General features: G+C 46.8%; 1 protein-coding gene across 4 annotated transcripts in view; it reads right to left on the reverse strand.

The window, feature by feature from the left end:
• Nucleotides 1–10,614, reverse strand: part of SRRM3 (serine/arginine repetitive matrix 3) — an 89,473-nt gene that overhangs the window by 58,282 nt on the left and 20,577 nt on the right. For 2 of the 4 annotated variants that reach the window (XM_042442328.1, XM_042442325.1), the window contains exon 1: nt 9,981–10,112. The exons of the other annotated variants lie outside the window; for them this stretch is intronic. The gene's annotated coding sequence lies outside the window, so the exon portion shown is untranslated. Of the gene's footprint in view, nt 1–9,980; nt 10,113–10,614 lie in introns of those variants that run through there. 4 annotated transcript variants of the gene reach the window in all.

Genomic DNA, 10,614 nt, shown 5'->3' on the forward strand with positions numbered 1-10,614 from the left:
AGATCCAAAGTTCTGGACTCGGTTCCTCAATAGGTTCAGCACCTGGATTGCTCCACTGAGTTGATGTCAATTCATGGTGACCATGAGACATCTCCAAGATCCCTGTCCTCAGGCCCTACAAGCTCAGGCCCATGTCCGCACTGGTTGAATTCATCCATCTGGCCTGCAGTCTTCCTCTCTTTCTGCTGCCTTCTACCTTTCCTAGCATCGTTGGCTTTTCTAGTGAGTCTTCTCATGATGTGGCTAAAGTATGACAGTCTCAACTTGGCTTCCAGGGAGATTTCAGACTTCCAGAACCCATTTGTTTGCCTTCTTCCCCTTTCCTCTCAGCTTCGAAAGAGGAATGCACCGTCTGGTACAAAGGTAAGATCAACTAAAGCTGCGCAAGTCGAGGAGACTCCATCTTGATACCAATTCTCCAGTCGAGTCTCCGATTTCCATCCGCCGCACTCCTCTGTCTCAAGCTGAAAGGCACGGCTTTGTCTAAATGAAGTCTCGCTTACCGGGAAGTTATTAATCATTCATCGAGGCCTTTTAATAAGCAAGGTGCTTTTTCATCTTGATTGCCTTCCTGCTCTGAACAAGAAAGAAAGGAGAGGATAAATCTGCACCGTTCTTCCCATTTTAGAGACGGAGGGGTGGAAGTAGGGAGGCAAATCCTTGCGTGATTTGTTCAAGTACATAGGGAGAAATAATTGTGATCCTTTCCTCCCAGATGCAAGGGAAAAACTCACGTTCCTCCTCAGGGTCCTCCCTATAGTCAAACATCCTCAAGTATTGCGGAGGAATTTCTTTTGTGTGCCGAAAAAACACATTTCTAACCCGACAAAAAGTTGTGTTGAAAAACCTAAATACAAAAACCCGTTATCTGTACAGAATGCAAAGGGAGTACTGTAAAGCTCCGGTGCCACAACCAACTACAATTCCCAGAACTGTCTTGTTCTGGCATCGCACCTTCTTTTCTAGGGTATTCGGCGCCTTGAGCATGCATGGTTCTTATTTCCGGCTGAACTCAGGATAGTTCGTTCTATTCCTCCACAACTCTGATAATGGCGTGCCTGACCTTTCCCTTCTAGATTCGCAATGTCTTTCTGCTCTGCTGCCGATTTAGCCCTGACCTAAGTGTGTCTAAATCTGGAAAATGCCGGTGGATCCCTTATGTGCCGTGACACACAGATAAGCCACTGGGGGATTTATGGGCCGCGTCGTTCCTCCACCTCCCTCTTCCCACAGCGTTCACCTCTCTTGCATCCAACAAAGCATGCAGGCTCTGCTAAATAGGAATCGAGGAAACATCAGAGATAAGGAGAAAGAAGAATGGACTTTTAGTGTCGTCAGAAAAACCAATAGCTGGAATAGTAAAACAATTCCCCGTTTTACTGTAAGCCGCCTCAGTCCTAGTCGGAATAGGCGGGATATAAATAAAAGATGATGATGATGATGATGATGATGATGATGATGATTTTGATGCCTTACACAAGTGTAAGTCTATTATTATTAAAGTGGTCCCTTACTATCTTTTGGGGTCGGTTCCAGGACCCCCCATGGATACCAAAATCCGAAGATGTTAAAGTCCCATTAAATACAACAGCGTAGTAAAACAGTGTCCCTTATATAAAATGGCAAAATCAAGGTTTGCTTTTAGACACCTTCTATACCTTAAAAATATTTTCAAACCAGGGATGAGTGGCGATGAATCCACTCCAGGCTACAAAGGATTCTCTCCGAGAAAGCGGCCTTCCATTCCTAAACAGAACGGTCCTTTTAAAGCCAGCAAAACCCGGAATGGATTCGCCGCCCCGACGACCCGGAGTCACTGGAAGCCGGGGGATATTTCGAAGTGGATTTCCTTGTCTTTTTCTTTTCCCAACAGGTGGGATGAAATTGTGGCAGAAACCCGTCTTGGACATTTGTTAGTAATTAATTAATTTAATTAAATTAAATTTTTATTTTTATACCGCCCTTCCAAAGATCAGGGCGGTTAACACCACGATAAAAACAGTGCAATACACAAAATCTACATCAAAAATTAAACATAAATATAATAAAAAACAGAATAAAAACCCCGTTAGCCAGTCTTCTTGCCCATGAAGAGGAAGGGAGGCCTATTAGGACTTTAATCGGGGAATGCAGCGTGGAAGGTTTTTAAATCCCTTCTAAATTGGGCCAAGGAGGTGGCCGAGCGGAGCTCTGTGGGCAGCGTGTTCCAAAGGGCCGGGGCAGCGATGGAAAATGTCTTCCTCGTGGTGGAGGTAAGCCTAGCCCCTGGAACCCTAAGTAGTTGCTGCCCAGAGGTTCTGAGGGTGCGGGATGGAATGTACGGGAGTAGAGGAGTCTGGAATAAAACCCACATTTGGGGATTTGAGGGACGTCGCCATCTGCAGCGAAAGATGCTGCTCTGTTTGCACACAGGAGAGAAGCGGCGAGGGAAATGTGCAAAAAGGGAATCCAGGGAAATCTATGCGGGTTTCAAGGAACTGGGGACTGACCGGTCGAATGAACCGGAGGGACCAACTTTGGATCTCTGTCCGCCCGCCCCTGCGTCTCCTTTTACATTGATTGGCAGCTGTCGCAGGTTGCTAAGCAACCCAGGTCTGGGTTCATCCAGCTCTCTCCAACTGGGCTTGGAAAGCCAAGACAAGGAGCATCTTGGAGTGTGTGTTGTGTGTGTGTTGTGTGCATGTGTGTGCATGCATTCCCTGGCCCAGCAATATAAGGCCGCTGCTGCTGCTAAGCAACACAACTCCTTCCTGACTTTTCTTTTTTGGCTGAAGGAGTGAAAAATACATTTTAGGAAAGGGGAAGGGAGGATATATATCACTGAGGCAGAAGGAAAAGAAAAAGCATTGAGTGAAAAAGGATTTCTTGACAATCGATCCAGGGACAAATGCACAGCGACGGGAGCCAGGTGGAGCCCAGTAATCTCTTTGGGAAACAATGCAAGCCCTGAGATTTTAAGCGAAGGTGGCAGAGTCAGAACAAGAGCTTGGTGAGAATATGGACCACGATTCTATTTATTATTATTAGTAGTAGTAGTAGTAGTAGTAGTATTTACTTACGGTTCTACGGTACGATTCTACGTCATGTCCCCCGGTACGAAACTTTCCGAACCTGGTGCTGCCTCTTTCGGAGGGGCAACAAAGCCCTGTTAGCGAATTGCAAAGATGCACATGCAAAGGCTGCTCCAAGGATAGAAACCTTGATAGTGCTTATCAGATTTGTACTTTATGTTGCTGTGTGCCTTCAAGTCGTTTCCGACTTATGGCGACCCTAAGGCCATGGAGCGATTGTGGAGTTTTCTCGGCAAGATTTCTTCCGAGGGCAGGCTCAGAATACAAAATGATTTTAACGGGATAAAGAGTTGGGTCAAAACTAACAAAACAAATGCCGACAGGGAGAAATGTGCTACACTTAGACAGAAAGAAAAATAGAGGGTGGGAGACACCTGGCTTGAAAACAAATGCATGTGAAATGGATTTCGGAGTCTAAGTGGACCACAAGCTGAACATGAGTCGACGGTGTGATGCTGCAGCTAAGAAAGCCAATATGATCCTAGGCTGCATCAATAGGAGTATAGTGTCTAGATGGAGGAAAGTCATAATACTGCTCTATTCTGCTTTAGACAGACCTCACTTGGAATAATACTGTGTCCAGTTCTGGTCACCAGAATTCAAAAAGGATGTGGACAAGCTTGAGCATGTCCAGAGGAAGGCAACCAAAATGGTGGAGGTTTGAGAAACCATAAGTCCTATAAGGATAGACTTAGGGAGCTGGGGATGTTTAGCCTGGAGAAGAGAAGTTTAAGAGGCGATATGATAGCCCTGTTTAAATATTTGAAGGGACGTCATATTGAGGAGGGAGCAAGCTTGTTTTCTGATGCTCCAGAAAACAGGACCCGGAACAATGGATTCAAAGTACAGGTGAAGGGTCTGGAAACCATGAAGCCCTCTGAGGAAAGACTCAGGGAGCTGGGGATGTTTAGCTTGGAGAAGAGAAGGTTAAGAGGTGATATAATAGCCCTGCTTAAATATTTGAAGGGTTGTCATATTGAGGAGGGAGCGAGCTTGTTTTCTGCTGCTCCAGAGAACAGGGCCCAGAAGAATGGATGCAAACTTAGGAAAAGAGATTCCACCTAAATGTTAGGAGGAGCTTCATCATAGAAAGAGAAATTGGAAATTAGAAGAGAAGGATTAAGCGCTGACATGATACGTTTTAATATCTGAAGGGGTGTCATGTTGGGGATGGAGCAAGCTTGTTTTCTGCTACTCCAGAGACTAAGAGATGGAGCAATGGATTCAAGCTACAGGAAAAGAGATTCCGCCTCAACATTAAGAAGAACTTGATGGTAAGAGCTCTTTGGCAGGATCAGAACTGAAGACGACCTTAAGAGGATAGAGAGTCAAGCCCAAAGTAACCAAATGAATTTCAACCAAATGTACTACACTTAAGCAAGAAATAAACATTGAAAGGCTGATATATATAGCATGCGTGACACTTGCTTGGGTGATGAATCCGCTGATGGTTATTATTTTTGCCATTAAGGTGTTTCCCAGTTTATCCCTTCGACGCTTTGGAGATAGCTAAAATCTGGAGCGGAGCCCTATCCCACCGAAGTGGGAGACAGCCTCTGCCCCTGTTTCATCCATCCATCCATCATGAGAGACTCAAGGAGAAAGGGATGTGACGATCCTTTCCTTTTTATAGGGCTCTCTTGGATACTGATAAATACTGACTCCGCAGCAGTAGCCCTCTCTGTAGGTCAGTCCTTTTTGCAAAGAGAGAGAGAGAGAGATACACACAAGACGCGCTCGCATTCCCTTAAACCCCTCCTTTTATATAATACGCCAGCCCCTTATAATTCTGGCTGAAATCCCGCTTATGTTATTTTCAGCGATGCACTAAATCCCAGCTTAGGGCATCTTTTTCTTGGCATCTTTTCTGATGCTGCCCCCGTCTCACCCTCCCGGCATCCAGGCACGGTTGTTCAAATCCACCAAGCGTTCGAACCCACTTCTTCTCGCCCGCCCACCGAACCCATCTCCGTGGCATCATCCTCCGTCTTATCCTGATCACAGCCAGCTTGGCTTGCGTTCCTGGTGTTTTTTGCAAAGAGGACGATGAGAAGCCACAAAGCCAATAGGGAAACACTGTGGATGTTAAGGAGGAAAGAGAAAGGGAGAGGATTTGGGGAGACGCAACTCCTTAGCCCTCCGATGCAGAAATGTTACAGGTGTGAAATCTGGAAACCTCTAGGCCCTCCAGTGCAACTCTATGGCCAACATCAGGTAAAAGTTGACCATAGAATCGTGCGTACAAATGCCTAGAGAAGTGTTATCTTTAGGAATCGCTAGGTCCTCCAGCATGACTCTATGGTCAACTTCTGGCAGAGTTGTACTGGAGGATTTACAGATTCCTAGAGACAACATATCCACAAAGCTGCATAAGCGGAGGGCAAAACCCAAAGCGTTCCCACCCTGGGCCTTGCAACATGCGCACCCCTGACTTTGCAATGCATGCCTACCGTGGATGAAGAATTGCAACCTACTATCAAATTTGCGCGCACCAAACCTGCCACAATCCTGCCGCAGTCGCAGTACCTTGCAGCAGGATTTCAGGTAGCCAGATTTCAGTCCAAGAGTCAGCTTTTCACTCTCTTCGTTTTTTCCTCCCCTGGCATTGCTATGGAAAGATACCATTGGTCCTTGGTTTGCAAGAATTCCCCAAAAGGGAAACCTGCAGACACAACGGCCGCATCTCCCCATGGTAACCAGGCTGCAGATATATCCACTGCTGGCTTTCTTGCTAGAGCGAAGTCCATATATTCCCTTTCCTCACATTGGGACGTTTCATTGCACCGGTAGCAACTGGGGACTCAGTGAATCCATTGTGGGCTTTAGCTAACTTTAAAGGAACTGTCCCGTTCAGGTTTCGGCATTGAGGAAAGTTCATTTAAAGCCTGGAGCAGATTTCAATTTCACCCTTGCAAGCGCACTTTTCTTGGGCATCTAGGAATCACGAATTGGTGTGGAGAAGAAATATAATGAGTCCTCCATATCCACGGATTCATAGACTCACAGAACTGGAAGAGATAGCAAGGGGCCATCCAATGCAACCCGATTCCGCTATGCAGGAATACACAATCTAAGCCTATGACAGATGGCCATTCAGCCTCTGTTCAAGAGACTCCACCAGACACCAAGGCAGCAAAATATTCCACTGTCAAACAGCTCTTACTCTCAGGAAGTTCTTCCTAATGTTGAGAAGGAATGCCTTTTCCTCTACCTTGAATCTATGGCTCTGTGTCCTATTCTCTAGAGCAGCAGAAAACAAGCTTGCTCCATCCTCAATGTGACATCCCTTCAAACATTTAAACATTATCGTGTCCCCTCTCAAATTTCTCTTCTCCAGGCTAAACATCCCCAGCTCTTTAAGGCCTTCCTCATAGGGCTTCATGGTTTCCAGACCCTTCACTATTTTGGTCACTCTCCTCTGGACACCCTCCATCCTCTCAACATCCTTTTTGAATTGTGGTGCCCAGAAGTGGACACAATATTCCAGGTGAGGAGGCCTGAATAAAGCAGAATAGAGTGGTGCTATTACTTCCCTTGATTGAGAAACTAACCTTCTATAGATGTAGCCTAGAATCGCATTGGCCTTTTTAGCTGCTGCATCCGAGTGCGGCGGAGTCTCCTTCCATGGAGGTCTTTAAACAGAGGCTGTCGGTGATGCTTTGAGAGTTCCTGCATGGCAGAATGGGGTTGGACTGGATGGCCCTTGTGGCCTCTTCCAACTCTATGGTTCTAGGAACATATGTGAATCAACCCAGTTGCTGCTATATGGACCACTATACTTCTATTGATCGCATTTTTAAGCTGCCGCCTCACACTCTTGGCTCATGTTTAACCTGTGATCCACTAAGACTCCTGGAGATCCCTTTCGTAGGTACTATAGCCAAGCCAGGCGTCCCGCTTTGTATATCCGAGCCTTTCGATATTTGTTTTCCTGCCTAAACATACTACAATATTAGCTTAGGTTCACACCATGAGGGCTAGAAACCTGTTCTTCTGTTAGAATAAAGTCTTGGGCAGTTTAGAGAAGCAACGCACGCACGTTCTGGAGATCCCCAAAGTATCACTCGCCCATTACGGATCCCCGTCTTTTTAGAAGGTTTGTCTCTCCTATCTTTCATCAATGGGATGCTTATATAAGAGAGAAGCCGCTATTCCTGTACTAATAGGATTATGTAAGTTTGCCTGCCACCTGTCCAGAGAAATGAGGACAATGGGAAGCGCGGGAAGGGGAAAATATCAAGAGAAGAGGTATTTCTGGCCTTGTCTGCGCATACCAAGCTAGGAGAAACAGCTGCCTTCTTTCACATCTCTCTGTGCCGTCAGCCACAGCCTAGAACCAAAGTTCCCACCTATATTTAAACCACATTTTCCCCCTCTTGACAAAGAAATGAGATATCCAAGATGACATGATATGCCGCTTCATCTTAGAAGGGGATTTCTCAGTTACGGGGGTTTAAATCCACCTTGTGGTCTTGCAAGCGCTGGGTGCCATGTCAGAGGGATGGCGGACCCACTCCAGGTTTTCAAAGCTCTCTCCAAGCATGTTAAAAGCCTATACCTAAATAGAAGCAGCAGGAATCGCTTATTTAAAGCTATCATAAATAAATACATACATACATACATACATACATACTAGAATGAATTTACTACCCCAGAGACATGGAAGCCAACAGCCACCACTCATGCCAACTCATGCCAACTTGCTGGTTTTCTGACCCTAGGAATAGAGATAGCACATGTTCCAGCATCATGCGTTCATCCCAAGGGGCATATGCAACCCCCAAAAGGCTGGTTTGTAGCCGCCAGGGGTTAATAACACAAATGTGTGCTTCAAAATGGCTTCTAGGGACTGTGCAGGCCATTCCCACCACAGAGACTCTCTGGGCCACCTTTGCTGTCGTTGTTTGTGTGCCTTGAAGTCATTTCTGACTTATGGCGACCCTATCATGGAGTTTATCTTGGGCAGATTTGTTCAGAGGAGGTTAGCCTTTGTCATCCCCTGAGGCTGAGAGTCTGTGACTTGGGCCCAAGGTCGCCCGGCGGGTTTTGTGGCCGATCTGGGAACCGAACCCTGGTCTCCAGAGTCATAGTCCAACACTCAAACCACAACATGGCTTCTAGGAGTGGGGGGGGGGGCCTTGAAAAATGTTGCTAAAATGTTTGTCCTTAAAAAAAAGGTCCTAAAGTGGGGTACATGGGCAGTGCCACCATTTATTGGGGACCCAAACCAATTTAGACCAAGAAGAAGAGAAGAGGAGGAGGAAGAGAGAAAGGAAGAGGCAGGAGAAGGGGAAGAAGAAAAGGAAGACTAGAAAGGAAGAGGAGGAAGAATAAGGAAAAAAATGTAAATACCAAAAGCGCTATGTTTTTACCTGGAAGGACACCTCTCTAGGGATCTCTAGGTCCTCCGTTGCAACGTCCGACAGACGTCCGACAGACACTGACCATAGAACTGCGCTGAAGGAGCTACAAAGGCCTAGTAGAGTATCCTCTCTAGGAATCTCTAGGTCCTCCATTGCAACTCTGTGGTCAACGTCCGACAGACACTGACCATAGAACTGCGCTGGAGGAGCTACAAAGACCTAGTAGAGTATTCTCTCTAGGTCTTTCAGTGCAATGTTTAGTTAAAGCTGACCACAGAGTTGCACTGGAGGACCTAGAGATTCCTAGAGCGAACCTATTCATCAAATCTGTGAATAACCAAAGCTGCAAATGTCGATGCCGCAAATACGGAGGGATGAGTGCATTCCCTCTGCCCGGAGTGGCTCTGCAGATATCATGGGCCAAGTTCACCCGCCGGGCATTTCTCTGCTTTAAAAAAAGACAAAATCCCAGCCATCTGCTCCTGAAGAGAGGATTGCCACTTTGTGAGAAGGAAAAGGCTGCTGTCTTTTTGGGGGGCTTTTGTCATCACTGAAGGACTGGCCTAGAAAGGTCTAATCCTTTGGAAAGCCTCTAATGCTCACAGCCGGCCCGGGGTTCAAACGGTTAATTATGTCTTTATGCGTGTGAATCTTAAGTGCTCCTTTTAATTCATTGGCATCAAACCTTCCCATTCAAGAGCAACGGCTCCACTAAAGTTGTCTATCTTTACACAGGCACCAAGTCTGGAAATCTCCCTTTTTGGAGACTACAGTGCCCAGAATCCCCCCAACCGGCATGGTAAGACTGGGAAACATGTGGGGCAGATGTTCTTAGGTTTACAAAGTCCTACCAGGCTGATCTAGCACAGTTAGTGACGGAGAATGCTGGGAGCTGCAATCCAACAACAGCATGACAGGAGTTCTCCAAAGTGTCGAATGGATTTAGAAGCCAGAATTCAGCACTTTTGGAAAGCTCCCTTTCCGTCTTGATCAGACACGGAGCAGATACTGAAGAATGAATAGAGATGTATTGATACTGAACAATAAATATACATGTATTGGTATCGAGCATAAGTATATATTTATCGATATCGAGCAATAAATGGAATTTTAAGACAACCCTGCTAGGAAAGGAAGGTTTTCCAAACAACAGCCGTCAACCTGGTTTGGCATCTGCCTTCCCTGGCGACAGAAGAGATCTCCAGAAGCAAATACACACACACACATTATACACACACACACACACACTCCACCTGCTCTTTGCAGAAAGAAGAGGACAGAAGGACCCAGTCCTGGATAACGCACACAGACAGACATGCACACACAGAGACACAGCAGATGGGACTGTGGCCAAATCGCCTCCTGCCACAAGATCAGGCCGGCTGGGGGGAAATATAAAAGGCTTAGCAAGCTGTCCTCTCCCCCCCCCCTCCATCCAACAGATCCAGGCACCGCACAACAACAACGTCAACAGCACAACAGATCCAAATTTTGCAACGAATAAAGCACCAACACATCAACGCAACCCCACCCATCCTTCCCTTACCTTGGAGAGATGCAACCGCAGCCTTGCTGATGCTTCTCCGCCAGCCTCTGCAGCTGCTTTTTGGCCTTCTGCTTTCCACCAGCCTTGCGTTGCCTTGGATTTCTGACCCCTTATTGTTTTAGGGGGGGCAATCCAAATTATTGATCCCCCTCCCAGCCCACCCCTGGATCTGCTTCTCGATCCCCCCCCTCCTCTCTAGTCCTCTCTATTCCCTGGTTTTCTCTCCTCGCCTCTTCCCAGCCTGGCTGCTTTTGCAGCCTCTGCCTGGTCTGCAGATGCTGAAGTGCTGGACAGCTCATGGGAGCATAGAGCTGAGTTAGGGCCAGAGCGGCTCCACCTGCCGCAGAGCGCCACCCAGAGGACAGGAGAAGCGGAACAATGCCAGAGAAACTGAGCGCGAAAAGCTAGGGAATGCACTCAAGGACATTGAATCCTAGAGTTGCAACAGTCCAACTCCCTGCCATGCAGGAATACACCTTCAAAGCACCCCTGACAGATGGCCATCCAGCCTCTGTTCAAAGGCCTCCAAAGAAGGAGACACTGAGGGAGTGTGTTTCACTGTCAAATAGCTCTTACTATCAGGACGTTCCTCCCAATGTTGAGATAGAATCTCTTTTCCTGGACCTTGCACCCA

This window comes from Sceloporus undulatus, chromosome 11 (assembly GCF_019175285.1).
Source record: "Sceloporus undulatus isolate JIND9_A2432 ecotype Alabama chromosome 11, SceUnd_v1.1, whole genome shotgun sequence".
Lineage (NCBI taxonomy): Eukaryota > Metazoa > Chordata > Lepidosauria > Squamata > Phrynosomatidae > Sceloporus > Sceloporus undulatus.